The 16,809-nt window shown below is 37.8% G+C and overlaps 1 protein-coding gene and 1 pseudogene across 6 annotated transcripts in view; both read left to right on the forward strand.

Annotated features, from left to right (window-relative positions):
• ZBTB20 (zinc finger and BTB domain containing 20) overlaps positions 1 to 16,809 on the forward strand; it is an 837,083-nt gene that overhangs the window by 468,594 nt on the left and 351,680 nt on the right. The gene's annotated exons all lie outside the window — the stretch shown is intronic.
• Positions 15,840 to 15,908, forward strand: LOC117312279 (U4 spliceosomal RNA; annotated as a pseudogene).

Raw genomic sequence — 16,809 nt, forward strand, 5'->3', positions numbered from 1 at the left:
TTACCATCGTTAAAATGTCCTCAAAAGGTCAGGGATGTATCTGACAGCTTGGCGTTGAAGCAGGCGTTCCAAGAAAAGATAGGTAGGAGCTAGCTACTGTACTATTTTAAAGCTGCAAGGATATTTTACCATAACCCATAATACCCATATTTTAAAACAGTTAACCTTTTCATCATTATTTTAAGATTGATGCTGACAACACGACAACTGAAATAAAGGTGTAAGTCTTCACTTTTTCCTGCATCCTCTTCTTACATGTGGTGTTGGATTACATAGCTCATGTCATATAAACCTAGAATATAAAGTAACTTTTATAGAAAAGAGTAAGTTTACCAATAGTTCTTTCTAACTAAAGTATTATTCATTATGCCCAAGTGAACCTTAAATGTCTCATCACGACAACAGCTATTATTATTATTATTATTACTACTACTACTGTGATTAATGATAGTGTTCACTTCTTGGTGTATGTGTGTGGCATTTTCTTATGCTTGGCCTTTGGGTCTGGTGTTTGTTCCATTGTTACGTTTGCTATAAAACAGCACTTCTTGGAATAAAGTAGTATTCCATATCCTCTACCTCCTTCTCTCTAGTTTAGTTCATAATCGTGGTTGGATGATTCTGCTTAGATAGGGCAGGAAATCCTTTGAAAATCCCCCATCAAGCCAGGACTTTCGTTTTAGACTTAAATACAGACAGTTACAAAAGAAAAAAAAAACGTTTTGTTCATGTCATCAGACCTATGTTTCAAGAAGTTGGCATATTTTCTGGATAAACTTTATTAGACACGTAACACACCATCATGCACAATTAACATAAGGATGGGAATTACGGCATTCTTTTACTGAGATAACTTTGACGATTCTGCTTTACCTGGAGTGGTGAGAGAAGGATGAAAACTCCACTCAAGGCAAAGATATTCAAGGAGATGATTTTGTAGCCAGCTCAGTCCTTTCACATTGGAAATGCTGAAAAGTCTCCGTTTTTTCACCCTTCACTAGCGATTACGCAAAGCCTGTGATATAAAGAACTTCCTTTGGAGATGGTCTGTATTTGGGGGGACTGATGCATTAGCAAACCGTGCTGGGCTCCATAGAAAATTGGTTTGATTTGTTCTATCCTACTCTATAAAATATTCTTAAGGTGCCGTTGATGTATACTTTTTTATCAAAAGCAATTTGCTTTCTAAGTTTCTGATGGCCATTCTGTGAATCAACCTAATGTATTTGTGGTGTGGGGATCTGTAACCTCTGAATGCTGAGTTTAAAGACATTTATAATTACTTATTTAAAGGCATTTTGGCCCTTAACTCTTTCTCTCTCTTTGTCCACAAACAAGTTGATTGGCTAATCATATCTGTATTTTTATTTTTGTTGCTGCACGCATTGCACATAAAACAGGAAAGAGGAAAGGCTATTTGTAAAAGGTAATTACAATGACAAAACTGTACTTTCTTTAACTGTTCTCATTTTCTAATGTTTGATTACATCAAGACCTGCACTCTAAGAACTGTGTTTCAGCTTTGCTAGGAAAATGACAAAGGAGAAAGGTAAATCCAGTTCTATAAAGTGATGTCAAGCACAACTTTGGCACAGCTACAAATATCAGTAGTTCATTCAAACTCTATTCCTCCACTCTGGTAGGACTTTGATTTCCAGCCATCCTTTGATAAGGATCCAGAGCAAGGAAGAAACAGACTACTTTTGAGACTTGGAGGTCTAATCTTCTATGAGGACATGATAGGTCTAGTAGATTCTTAGGAGCCTGAGTTATTTCTGGGATGGCTTATCCAGCCCTTTGTAGAATCAGAACTCACACCATTTTCTGCAAATTAAATAAAAAACCCATACGTTAAGTGAATCTTTAAGATTCTTTCCAGATCACCCTTTCAACAAACTTTTGTTAATGCCAGCTATGTGACAGGTACATGTGAACCCATTTCTTTTTCTTTTTTTCTTTACCTTCTTACTCCTTATACTCTATTTATTTATTTTTCACGTAAGCAAGGAGAAAGCTCCTTATAGTTTGTAAGGGCCCTGTGCATATTTGTATCTAGCCAAAGATTCAGTCCTTTCCAGGAACTCGGGTTGTCAACCGGTGATCTTGCCTTTGTCTTGCCTTGTAGTTCTGCCTGTGGCGCCTGTCACTAGCAGTCAAATAAGGACAATTTTACCATTCTCTCCTGCTGCTCTAATTTTTTTTTAGTGCCGGTACATGAATTTGTTATTCTTTATAATTCCCTTTGAAGTTGGAAATCCAAGGGGAATCTAAAACTGACCAGATGTTTCTGCTGCTGGAGAGGGAAGAGAGTAAGGATTAAGTTTAACGAAAACTTGGTCTCTAGGAAAAAAAAAAATCATTTCAGCTGGAAATCATCATTAAGTGTACTCATTTGCTACATATCTATTAATTTACATTTACTAGTTCTTTATAGACAATATCACCTATCAATTTTCTCTGGGGGAGGGAAACATCATAAATTTTGTGAATACGTTCATGTTGTGGTTCGCTCAGGATTTCTCTTTTAGAGTTTTAGTTCTATTGCCCTACATATTCCCCTCACCTGCTTTATGCTTTACAGTGAGTGTTTTCTGTTATTGTTGTCATTGTTGTCCTTGTTGTTGTTGAAGGATCATTATCATGTCCCATCAGACTGGGAGGCCAATTCTGCAAACTTTTCTAAGAGGGTGAGGTCAATGCATCCTGTCGTTAGGGAGGGAAGGAAAGGAGACCTGCCAAAGTGCTTAGCCTTTATGGAGAACTTCATCCTCTTTAGAGATCTGTAGATCAAAACAAGAACAAGAGTGATGAAGACCTTCAGAGTAAAAAAAGAAAGTCTTGTGGTCTTTTAAGGATTCAGATAATATTGCAAACAGTGTGAATAAACAGGTTAGGAGATGGAAAATTATAGTTAGGTATACGAAAACACAAAAGAAGAAAAAGAAAAGCTGTCATTTGTGAGAGGACATTCATGGGGCCTCTCAGATTAGACGTCCAAAGCTTCAGGCCCTGGCGTAAGAGGAAATATGATTAAAAAATAAAATTGGAGAAGAGTCTTAGAAACCAATCAGGATGTTTTGGTGGTGTGCTTAGTACTTCACAAAAGTGTTGGATTGAGAGATGGACTTTTTATTTGCTCGCTTCTTGCACACCATCTGTCATACTATCCCCTTGCATTGCTCTCTGGATTTCCCAGGTTTCTCTAGGTTTCTGGGAGGACAGAGAAATCTGTGAATACCTACTGTGCACCCCTTACCTTGCTCAGTGGATTAAACATTTGGAAGCATTCCCCACACCTCATAAGGGATGAATACTCACAACTCAGGTTCTATTGCCCTCACCTATCTTGTTTTTAAATAGACACTCTGCATCCTCAGTAATTATATTAAGCTTCTTAAGCAGCACATATCAATTTCATATACCATTTTAAGCATTTTTTCAGCGTTTTGAAAGAGAGAGTAGGGGAAGAGACAGAGAGAAATCACTTAGCAGCTGATTCACTTATTTTAAGCAGCTTTCCCCATTTGAAAATATAAAAAATTCAGGTCCTGGAACATTGGGTGATTTGAATGTTCTATAAGGATTTGAAAAAAGATTTTTTTGAATCATATGTTCTACATTCAGGGACCCAGATTTTCAGTTTAGTCCTTTAAAAAAAAAAACAGGTTAAAATAAGGGGGTTTCAATCTAAAGTTTCTCTTCTTTTTCATTTTTCATTATTATTATTACTATTAATCAAAGCAGATGGTATGAAAAGCATTTTTGTTGGTCTCACTGATGACAGAGCTTAACCTAATAGTCCAAGACTTGGAACTTGGTGTTTCAATAAAGAAAACACTGTTTGAGGTATTTTCCATTCAAATCAGCATCAAAAGTTTTTAATTAACACCATAAGAAATTAATGGACTAAATGCAGTTCAAGGTTCCTACATACCCCACTACTGGGAACGAGACAGCCAGAGGGACCCACTGAGCACGTTTGTATTTTGTACTGTGTTTTTATTTACTCACTGAGCAGAGTCCCAGCTGCATGTTACCAGCAGAGTGAAACCTATGAGGGCCCCTCCACCCCAGCACTTTCACTTTGCTCACTGATCATTGTCCACAGTTCCTCCTGATTGTAATTGGTTAGAAAGTTTGAAATTAGCAAGTCCTTGTCAGTGCAGAAGAGTTTTGAAATCGAGGCTTGATACAGCCATCAGGCCTGCAGAAGCCTAATGGCTTGCTGGGTGGGTTAAGAGCCTCAGAGCCCTGAGCACTCTCATCCTCAGGCTTGGCCCCAATCACCATCCACCACCCTCCAGAGCTCCCTGTCTTAGACGTCGATGGTTTTATTTGGGGCCTTTTCTTTTCCATCACTGAAGCCTCTGTCAGGATGCACAGACTGGACTGACTACTGGGCATGGGGAAAATAAGAGCAAATGGAATAAAGAGTGAAGAAGAGGATCAAGGAAAAGGGAGGAAAGAAAAGGGGAAGAAAAAGCATAAAATGGAAAGGAAGTGGATATGAGATGGAAAGAGCTTTGTAAATATTGACATTTAGCTTCTGTGCAACTGGATTTGATGTCTCAGAATGGAACTCACCGACAGAGCCTAAATGGTCCCTGGGGCTCTTTTTTTTCTCGCAGAACTTTTTTTTTTTTTTTTTTCGGTACGCGGGCCTCTCACTGCTGTGGCCTCTCCCACTGCAGAGCATAGGCTTCAGACGTGCAGGATCAGCGGCCATGGCTCATGGGCTCAGCCACTCCGCGGCATGTGGGATCTTCCCGGACCGGGGCACGAACCCGTGTCCCCTGCATTGGCAGGCGGACTCTCAACCACTGCGCCACCAGGGAAGCCCTCTCCCAGAACTTTTTAAAAGACTTGCCCACTTGTGGTCAAAGGGATGCTACATATGTTCATATAAGAGTCCATAATGTACCCGTCCACCACGTTTTCTAGGGATTAGGAATACAGTCATATCCTTTATACATTATAATAGAAGAATGAAGGGCCTATAAATTCTTCTCCTGTAACCATAAAATATCTATTGTTTAACCTTATGATCTGGGCCCCCAAACCAAAATTCTCCAGAAAGCTCCTATGCTGCTTGCTAAAGTGCAAAATAAACTCACCTTCAGCCTTACAGCAACACAGGAACTGCTTGGGCAAAGTTAACGAAAGTAGATATTGTCAGCAATGATGAAATGTTTATAGAAGCTTAAAGATCTTAATAACTTTCTATAAATCTTCTCATTTATGTTGAAAGCCTTCAAGCTTAATACATTTAGATGCAACCCATCACCTTTTCTTATTTCTCCTCTACTTTAATACAAAACAACAACAACAAAAAAATGCAAACCAACTACAACAGCACAGATAACATTGCCATGAATTCAGAATGTCAGGAAATTTTCAGTAGGCCTAATCATGACAAAATGATGCAAAAAAGCATCACCATTTTTAGAAAAGCTCCCTAAAGCAATTCAAAGCTTTCTCTCCTGAAACACAGGGAGATCGACATATATCAGCTCCTGGAGGGTAATTGGTGAATGAGTGTCAGGATTTTCATAAGAACTGCTAAGAGTCTGATCTTGACATCATAGCCAGAGAATCAGGTAAGCCGATTAGCAAATCATCATTTTTCTGTTTCTAAGCTGGGCAGTGTCAGGATTTACTATCCCAAAGTTTGACTTCTTGCGGGAGTCAGAGGCACTTTACATGGAATATAATTTAGTAAAAAGATGTCAGTCTAACCTTTCCCCAGACCATCCTTTAGATCAGGTTGTGCTAGATCAGATTGCTCAGTGTCTATGCTCCACCCGCAGACGTCTTTATAGTCTGCTTTAGCCGGTATGTGGGACATATCCCTCAGCTCACCTGTAATTCCAGCCACATTGAAGCAGTTCAGTGTTATCCCAGACTCGGCCTCTGTGTTGGTCTTCCATTTTCTGGCCCAGGGCCTTTTCCAATGCTGGGAGAGCTCAATAAATCTACACTGGATTGGGGAACTAGAATGGCAGCTTAATTCCCTGCGGGGGCAACTCTCAACCAAAGGAGGAACAGAGGTGGAAAAGAAATGTTCCAGCCTCCATTCCCTTCAGATGACACCACTGGAGGCATTATATATGTATCTCAGAGATCCTGTGGAATTGTACTGCTGTTGGCCTCTTTGACATATCCTTATTATTGCCAGTCCTCCTCCCTGACTCACTCTCATCACTCCTTCACTACTGCCTTCTGAGGTCACCTTCCCAATTACTATCTGCACCAAGTCCTCGTCTCAGACTCTTCTTTGGATGGAACCCAAAATGAGTCAGGTAGTCGGAAGACTTTTTGTTTGTTTTAATCAGTCAGTTCACAGCATCTGCTTCTCTGCTGTCTACTACCCACAATGAGCTATTGCCCATTCATAGCCCCGTTCCCAAAGCTAGATAGAAGCCCAGTTGCTCACATCAATAGACTGTAACATTTGGAGGGAGAAACGTTGTTGTTGTTTATTTTTTTGTGGTACGCGGGCCTCTCACTGTTGTGGCCTCTCCCATTGCCGGAGCACAGGCTCTGAACACGCAGGCTCAGCGGCCATGGCTCACGGGCCCTGCCGCTCCGCGGCATGTGGGATCCTCCCGGACCGGGGCACGAACCCGTGTCCCCTGCATCGGCAGGCGGACTCTCAACCACTGCGCCACCAGGGAAGCCCGAAACATTGTTTATTCATCTGTGGTCTCCTATATCTAGCACTACCCTGACACATAGTAGGTACTCAATTAATGTTTGTTGGATGAGATACGTAATCTGCACAGGGATTTTTATTTCCAGTAATAAGAAATACTGGTGTGTTTCAATCATGTGAGATGCATTACAGCAAATTTGTTGCTATTAATAAATTTCTGAAGTATGTGATTTATTCTTTTAAAAATCAAAACAAACACAAGACTGTCCCTATAATAAAGTTATACACCTGTGTTTTCTAATATGCTTTATTAAATGGGAGAAAAATGGGTTATGTTTTAGTTTGTACTCTAGAAATTGCAAATAACCCTAGGTAACTCCATGAGAATGTGTTAGAATCTAAATATCATCTCTCCTGTACGTCAAGGTGGGGAAAATAAAGTTGAGTACTTCAGAGTCATACTGTAGGAATAGTGGCAGATACTGAAGTGTCTGATCAAATTCAACAGGCTTTTTAATGACTCTTGTTTTGGGGTATTTATTGCTGTGATTATGTGAGTCTAGTCTGAAATGAGACATGGTGATGTCCTGTTGATAGCTGTTTTCTAGATAGAAATCTAAGATCCTCTATATCTATAATTGGCACCAGGGAAGAGTCTACATTCTGTAAGAGAGATTAATGAAGTGCCAGAACACAAATAACAATGAAATAGAAAGTTCAAAACTTTCTTCCTGCATCTCAGTGTCCAAGACATGAAATTTTAAAGTTATGTCCAGGGTGCGGTGACCAAGATGATCACCCTAACACCACAAGCCTCCTTCTTTTTAACCAATGTCCCACTCTGGACTGAAGAAGAAGGACACTTCAGGAAAAGGGATCTTAATTTCCCACGTAGTTTATTTTGGCCCCATGTGAGTACAAAAGGACCTGATATTGCGTGTTAGCTGTACTCCTCTGAGAAAAAATAAGATTTTCTTCCCCACTTTAGGAAATTTCTTCAACTTTTATTCTAGGAGGATTAAACTATTGATGATTACTGAATCTGTCCAAAAACAAAAAAACCCAAAAAGTTTCAGGAAGAAATGGTGATTTCCATTTACTTTCTCAACATTCTTGCTGACACCTGGAGAACTGTAAAATTATAAATATTTAGAAACATTCCCTTCAAGAAAAGTCAACTATCTGATCTGCTCTTTTCCAAAGTGGACTTATTTGGAATTTGTACTATGCCCTGCAGCAGTTTTCTAAATATCCTCATCTTTTCTCTAGTGATTATTGATCAACCTCCTAGGAAACCCCTTTCTACACTAATGTTGTTTTCCAGAAAAATATCAGCTCAGTTGTGAAATATCCAAAAGGAGGCTCTGAGACAGTGATTATAGTGGCTGATGCTGTTTGTGTTCTGAAGAGTTTGTGGTTTGGTATAGTGTGTAGTTTGCCAAACTTTGTAGAATGGTTATTGATCCCCTCAGGGAGGCCTAGTGGCAACTGGAGCTCCAGGGGTTAGTCATATCTAGCCCAGCAGAGCCTCCTCTAAGGCTCCAAATCCCTCCCAGTTCATCCCAGCAAGCAAGCAAGACCAATATTACCCCTTTCTATGTGTGCCATGACATGAAAAAGTTTGGGAAGTGCTAGTGTTATGGACTGAATGTTTGTGTCCCCCCAAAATTCATATGTAGAAGCCCTAATTTCCAACATGGTGGCAATAGCCCCATGCTTAGAACTTTATTTAAGCCATCACATTCAATACCCTTGCAGACTAATAAGGCAGTATAGCATGATAGTTAAATTCTGTGGGCTATAGACAAGAAAGTCTATACAACACTTACCAGCTTTGTGACTTTATGGGAAAGTTTATTATCTTCTCTTTGGCTCAGTTTCCATACTGCACAGTTATAACAGTAATAATAATAATATTACTTACCTCCAAAAAAATTGCTGTAAGGATTAAATGAGTGAATATATCCAGAATGTTCAGAACAGTAGTAAGTACTCAATAAATATTACCTATTAATTTCTATCTTTTGATGCCTACATTAAAATCCCACTCTTCCTTGAACCCGTCTATTAAAATATATATCCACATTGATTTCAACTTCTTTGGTTTAGAAGTAGATCCTAAGAAGAAATAATGTAATATAAATGGAAAAGTCTAAGGCCTCTATGCTTTTTTTTTTTTTTTTTTTTTTGGCGGTACACGGGCCTCTCACTGTTGTGGCCTCTCCCGTTGGGAGCACAGGCTCCGGACGCACAGGTTCAGCGGCCATGGCTCACAGGCCCAGCCGCTCCACGGCATGTGGGATCTCCCCAGACCAGGGCACGAACCCGTGTCCCCTGCATCGGTAGGCGGACTCTCAACCACTGCGCCACCAGGGAAGCCCCCTCTATGCTTTTTAATTTTGGCCCTCCAGCCTCCTAATATTGTGGCCTCTGGGAATTTGATTAAGATTCTCATACTCAGTTATGTTTTTATTTAAAATGTGTAAACATTAGCCATCTTAGTGTTTTTATCAGAATTTAAATGAGATAATATGTTTGGAGTCTACAGTCTTGCCTGGACAATAAACAGTTTTGTAAATGTTAGTCTTTTCTCCCTTATGGTGCTATAAAATTGTTTTGTTTGTTTTAGCATCTATATGTATCTATTAGTATCTCTGGGCAGGTAATTCATATATTTCTGCCAGTGCCACAGGCGCTCACACATTAGTCTGAGACAGTCAATAAATATCTATAGGCTGTACAGAGGCAGTGATATTAAATGGTGAGCTGGTACAATTCTCAGTTTATCACAAGTTTTCCTGCCTCTAACATGGTATGTACTCTTCAAATGTCCCATTGTTTTATTCAATAGTGGTAAATACAAAGGATTTTTTTCTTGGTCTGTTGATTTGTAAAAGATTTTTATTCAAATGAAGAGAAAATTTTTTATAAAGCAGTCTTTAGTTTCTACTAAATGTGAACATATAGAATTGTTGAAATGAAAAAGAATAGAAACACAGTTTTCAGAGTGATGCTGATATTAGTTGATGATGCCAAGGCACCAATGAAGAGTGTATTTTTAAAATTGAATATGTTCTTATTTCTTGTTTGTTGATTTTAAAGGTTATCTAAACATGTGAAGAGAAAAATCAAATTTTTCCAATTTGAAAAGAACAAAAACAGCTAAAACCTTCTTTTAAAATTTCGAAGCTATTATGAGACTATTACAGAAAAAAGATTGTACATGAAAGAATTTTTTTTTAAATCAGGTTGCTTTGCCTTTCTTTAGTCACTTCAAAAGTCTTTGTCAGATATGAAAAAGAAATATTCTCAAAATGAAGAGTAAATATAATTAAAATGGTTCCTTGCCTTGACATATAAGCTTCTTATCGGCAAAAATCTTTATAAATTTAATACCATGAAACTTGGGTTTAAAAGAAGGAATAAGAAAGAGTGGGCAGGGAGGGAAAGGGAGAGAGGAAGAAGTTTGATTTTTTATGAGTTGACATAGAAATGATGGTAAGTGAAATTATATTAAATCCTTAATTGCTTTTGATGAGAAAATTTTAGATCCGTAGTATTTTCTTTTTATTGCTGGTATTTGGCATGTACCTAGCACACAGTAATCTCTTTTTAATAGTTAACTAATGAATGAATGATATTGGCTAGGCCACATTAGTTTGCTTTAAGCATAATTTTCTGGCAACAGAAATAATTAAGAATATAGTCGATTCATCATCAGGATCAAATGTTTATTGAATACCTACCTTACATTCATTCTTTAGCAGGTGGTATAGGGCTATGGTTAGAGTTTCACATTCTTGAACACTTAGCTGTGTGACCTCTGTGAGCCTCAGTTTCCTCCTGTGTAAAGTGGAGATTTTGAAAGTGCCCAGTTCAGAGGATTGGGGAGAATTGCATGAGATAATGCCATAATGCACTTGGCAGAGTTCCTGACAGTAAGTGCTCACTAAATTTTAGATACTGGTATAAATATTATATTACTTATAATATTATAAATAAATATATTACCCCATAGAATTGTTATGAAGAGTTAATGAGTTAACATGTTATTACAGTGGTACCTAGGACATCTAAGATTTCAACAACATATATTAAACAATTGGAAAGCCCAACACAAAACAGTGAGGATTCATATTGACAGTTTCTCTGAAAAGAAATACAGTCTAATTGGGGAAAGGGTTCATATATATTAAGAGATAAAAATCAGTAATAATGAAGTTAACATTTATTAAACATTGACCCTCTGTTGAGCTCTAATGTGCTTTATTGCATTTAACCTTCACAACAACTACATGACATTTGTATTAATGTTACTGTTTTACACAGGAGGAAACTGAGGCACAGATGTTGGTAGAGTTAAGCGCTGCTGGTATCTTGGGTAAATCTCTTGTATATCATTCCAGATCCTGAGCTTTTAACCACAGGTGCCAACAAGTGTGTAAGTGTTCAGGAGGGAAGTAAACACAGATCACTGGCCACTTTGGGAAGAGCTTCAGGGGAAGTAAGGAGCACTGGGCCCTATGGTGTCAAACATTCATTATGTGTCAGAGTCTGGCTCCCTCCATTTGAATCCTGGCTCCTCTACTTACTGGCTATGTGATCTTGCATAAAATTTTAATCTCTCTGTGCCTGTATTTTCTCATCCATAAAATGGGAGTAATAATAGTATTACCTGGCAGAGTTGTTGTGAAGATTTAATGAGTCAATTCCTGTGATTACAGTGGTGCCCAGGACATCTAAGAGTTTGATAAATGTTGATGTTAATATCGTTACTGTTACTGTTGCTGCTGCTGTTGTTATTAGTGACTGCAGTACTTTGAAATTTTTTCCTTCTTAATGAGCTAGCATTTAAAATTTAAAGAGAAGCTAATATTTCAAAGGTGTAGATCACAAGGAGACTTAAAGCATGTTTTTTCTACTTTTGCCCAAGAACTATTCTTCAGCCTAACATGATAGGGAAAGAAAACACATTATGTCAGAGGATTCCATTGTATATTTAGGTGAAAGAAATTCAGTAAGAGAGTATGTTTGCTAGCCTTATGTGTTTTTTTCTTTGCTTTTTGCCTATCGATTGATATTTCTCAGTTAACCTTCTTAAGAAAACAGTAATATCAAGTAAAAAATTATTGTCATTTTTACTTCTTCTGGACAAAGATTATTTTTAAAAATATGAACACAGAGGCTTTAAAACAGAATCTTGAGAATGTTAGCCCACAGTTCACACTGTCATGTTTAGTCCATTTCATTAAAGGAATAGTGATGTGCTTAGTGGTTAAGTGTGTAGAAATCCAAAAAAGAGGAAAAGAAGTACAGTAACCTTACTCGTGAGAAGAATATGGTAATATTCATTGACAGGGGAGCTACAAGGAGCAATTATCCCAAGCTGTGTCTTTCAGACAGTGCTGTCAGCTTTTCCACGTTGATGAGTGCAGCTGAGCTTGTGATGCATGGGCAAGAAACTCCAATGTGACTAGAAGACCGGGACATTGGCCACCATATTAGCTATACCAAAGGAAAAAGTATATGTAAAGAAAAGATGGATTTTAAAAACATTTGTAATAGAAATGATTACTGGCAGCACTTGACTGGATTTGCCTTCTGCTGGTGACCCCAGCAGACGCATTTTATCAGATACCCATTTTCTTATGCCCTTTTTAGAGGCCCTTTAAAGCAAGAAGGCTATACCAGAACACCGATATTTTTGATGTGTGTGTGCATGTGTGTTTATGCATGGATGTGTTTAAACACACATCACATTTGGAATGTTTTGTAATGTTGGGGATTAGGTATCACATGGCTTTTTATAAATCAGAAGGCATATCTAATATTTATTATTTCAGGCAAAGAAAATTCATGGCAAGGTCTGGTTTTTTTTATTTTTGTCTGTCTTTCCTTCTTCCTCCTTTAGACAGAGTAAAGCTTAATTTTAGTATTTACAAGATAATTTGAAGTTATACTGATTAACTTTATTTTCTGGTATTCATTCACCTTAGTCTACACCTGTTTTTACACACTCAGTATTGGATTTTTTTTAAAGTGTAAATCTTTGAGGCTAGGAATTACTAATTAAAAATAGAACAAGGTACCACATGCTCAATTCCTCTCCTTGCTTTGTTTCTTTCCATTTCCCTTTCAGTACTCAACTACAAACTTTGTCGCATGGAAGTACCTCTTTACATACACATCGAAACTACTGTGTGTGTGAGCTATAAAACAACTTAAAACTTGTTCAAGGCCCCAAAGCCTGTTCTTCACAAAAGAACCTTTCTTGCCCGATTTAGAAAGTGTTTTGAACGATGCATAACTAAGTAGAGTAACTAAACAATTGCTTTTGAGCATCTGAAGCTTGCCCATTAAGATTTCTATAGCCTTTTCTTTTGCTTCTTGTGGTTTAAGAAGTGATTCACGTTCAGTATATGAAAGTTCTGGGTTCAGCCCCTTGAGCTTTTTAGTGGAAGGGTCTGCACAAAGCGAATCAAATAAATAAAACAAATAATGTAAGAACTGAGGGCAGTTGAACTCATGCAAGTTTATGCACCAAAATATTTTATTCCTGGGAAGAAAAGTTATCTCCTATATATTTTAGTTTCCTAAAATCCCTAGTTTTCTTAGGAAGATACACAGGAATCAAGTTGTTTGTAAACACCTGATTCAAATATTACCTGGAACTTCGTAGAATAACATCAATACCTTTCATATAGGAAAACCATTATCTACCAATAGGGGTGAATTATGAACATATTCCAACTGAGCAAAAGCATAATCAAGTGCATTAATAATGCTAAATTTTAGATGTTGCACTGATGAGATATTTTCTATACAAATAAAAGACCAAAGTGTATAAAATCTCAGGATGTGTGCCTGAGTTAGAATTACAATGCAGCTGTCATTTTTGCATTTCCTGGCTTTCATGAACCATTACTAGTGATCCTCTGTCATTTAAATCAGTGGAGAACATGGATTTATCTTAATTTTCACCCTTTGTTTCCCCTTTCTGTGATAACAGTTATGAGATATGATGGTGTAAAATGTTCCTACTTATAATGGTTTCAGCCTTGTCCCTTGGCAGCCTAAATCTTCTAGCTAATTCACTGATCAGTTAAATAGTTGAAGTTATTATTATTATAATTATTATTTTACATTTATATAGCACTTTCCTCCAAGGGGCTCAAGGCATTTTACACACAGTAAATTACCAAATAGGAATTAATCCTTATATCACCCTGTGGGGTAGGTACAGTCACATAAATGAAATTCTACAGAAGCCTCGCCTGTGTCACAGCTCTCAGCTCTATTCTCCCCACCAACCCACCAACCTGCCTAACTGAAGGTAAAGCAGAATGCTGTTGGCATGGCAGGAATGGCTCAAAGCAAGATCTTTGGGAAAATGGTCCTGTGTCCTTCCTTTGGTTCTTTGAGCTACCCTGGAAAATATCACTAATGAGAACATCTAAGCATACACATCTTGATTTGCAGTTAACAGATTGAAATAAATTTCACCTACATGATTTAATTTAATTCTGACTCAGACAAGTTAGGATGTGTGGTCCTAAAACTTTATTTATTTATTTTTTGAATTTTATTTTATTTTTTTTTATACAGCAGGTTATTATTATTATATGTGGAACCTAGTAAAATGGTACAGATGAACCCATTTGCAGGGCAGAAATAGAGACACAGATGTAGAGAACAAACACATGGACACCAAGGGGGGAAAGCGGCGGGGGGTGTGGGTAGTGGTGGGATGAATTGGGAGATTGGGATTGACATGTATACACTGATGTGTATAAAATGGATGACTAATAAGAACCTGCTGTGGTCCTAAAACTTTAGTGTGTACAAAAATTATTTGGGTAGCAAGCTTCAAATGCAGATTCCAAGGTTTTCTAACTTACAGAGAATCAGAAAGGGGCCCTGAAATTTGTATTTTCACCTCAGTGGATTTTTGAGACAGGTGATGCTTACCTGTACTTTGAAAAATTTGAGCTGATTAAGGAAGAATTTAGTCCCCATTCTACAGATCAGAAAATGATGGCTCAGGAAGGCAAGATGTCACAGTATTTGGTAGAGCAGGAACTAGAAACCAAGATTTCAAATTCCAAAACCCATACTCTTTCCATTATGCTACAGTGCTTCCCAGAAAGGGAAAGCAAAGAAAGAAACAAATAAAACAGTATTTAAATGTAAAGGAAATGAGAGAATGGTTCAATGTGCATGTGAAACATTTTGCACTATTATGAACTGGCGTCTCCTGGCTCTTTTGGAACTCCGAGCTGATTTGTGATGCCTGGACAGAGAAGCCCATCATCTATAGCACAGGGCTAGACCAAAGCCTGTTCCTTGATCTCAGAGCTACCTTGTTCGCTCTCGTCAAGGAGTCGCTCAACTAACTCTAATCCAGCGGGTGCCTGATGGATTGTAATGTTTAATTTTTCACGCTGCCCACAAAAAGAGTCCTCTACTTAATAGGTGCTGCCACCAAAATAAAAAGTGGGCTTTGCCAGGAAACCAGGAAAAGCGCTTTTAATGAGCTTCCTGTTTACGTGAGTGGGCCCTTTATGGAATGGGATGGGTTTTACGTTTTTTATTTGAAGCATTCTTACTCCATTTCTAAGAGAGAGAGGAAAAAAATGTAACAGAAAATGGTTATGAACAATTTAACTACCATTTTTCAATTTAGTATTCCATTTGGGATAATTTCATTCATTTTTTGAATTAATTTTTATTCAGTTTTCTTTAAAAAGCAGGACAAGGCATTATAGGAAAAACTGTAGACAGACATAGTGCATCCAAAGTTTTAATTTTCCTCTGAACTTCTTACTCAGAAGTGTCAGAATTCCATGGTGGGGTTTAGAGGTGCTGGTGGGATTTATTTGGGGTTTTCAGAAACCAGAAAAACAGACACGTGGTGTTACTCGTGGTAAAAATTCCCACGCTCTGCCTAAACTCACCATACTTTTCATAGGTGCTACTGTAAATTGTACTGAATTTCCAAGTCCTTCCTTTTCTCAAATGCATGTATCCCTTAGCTATGAATAATAATTATTACTATTTATGTAAAAAAATTTGTGTCTCTCTTTTTACTCTTAGAAATCATCTTCTGTCTCTGAATTTTTCACCTTTTATTTTAAACACTGATTATTCCCAGTCACTGAACAGACAGATTTTATTTAAAAGAGTCTAGAGCTTCGTGCCACGGCAGTATCGTAGCCAATGAGGTTTATCCGAGGCGCGATTATTGCTAATTAAAAGAGTCTAGAAACCTTGTAACAGTGGGTAAGATGGCATCTATCCTTTGCCAGGGGTGGAAGACAGCAACGACAGGAGGGATGCATTTGGAAATGTGATTTATATATGCTTGTAAAAGTACATTTTGTATCCTTCTCTGACTTGGCCTTTCAGGATAGTCAGGTTTGATTCCTTCAAGATTATTTTCTACCCAAGGTGGATGAAGATTTTGCCAGACACTTAAACTATTTGGGGGACCCTCTTTAAGGAAAAGAATACAGAATTATGACTACAAATTAAGTACAGGGTCTTGGGAGGGGCTGTGCAAGTGAGGGGCCCTGAAGTTTAAGTTCCATTAAATTCATAGTAAATCCTCCTCTGCATATCCCCATTTGAGGCTTTCCAGAGGCATTCTTAATAAATATTACTGTTTCATATAATAACAAGATTATTTGAGGATAATGTCTAGGCTTTAGGTTAAAAGTAATAAAGTATTGTAAAAATAATGCAAGCCTAACTACAAACAATCTGACTAACTGGTTCCCTGTAGTATGCATCTCCAATTTATTCAGGTTGACCCTAACTTAATGCAGGTCAACAAATACCATTAGTGCAAACATCTCTGCATGTAGCCTGGTATTTCAAGCAATACTTGAGACAATAAACTACAGGACAGGAAAAAAAAATGTCAACAGCTCCTTGAAGTTCTCTGTAATGGGATTATAGCTGTATTATGAAACTAATATCAAAAACTAGAGTAGCTTGAATTTGACCCACTGTCTCTTTCCTCTGAGTTGGAAAAGAGGTAAGAGACATGGCTTCCCCACAGCATTTTGCTTCTACCACCCATTGTTACACTTAACTGCACTGTTTCTTTTTGTTATTCAGTTATTTAAAGTGGAATTCATTTTCCTTTTCCTCTAGAA

This window comes from Tursiops truncatus, chromosome 4, assembly GCF_011762595.2.
Source record: "Tursiops truncatus isolate mTurTru1 chromosome 4, mTurTru1.mat.Y, whole genome shotgun sequence".
Classification (NCBI taxonomy): Eukaryota; Metazoa; Chordata; class Mammalia; order Artiodactyla; family Delphinidae; genus Tursiops; species Tursiops truncatus.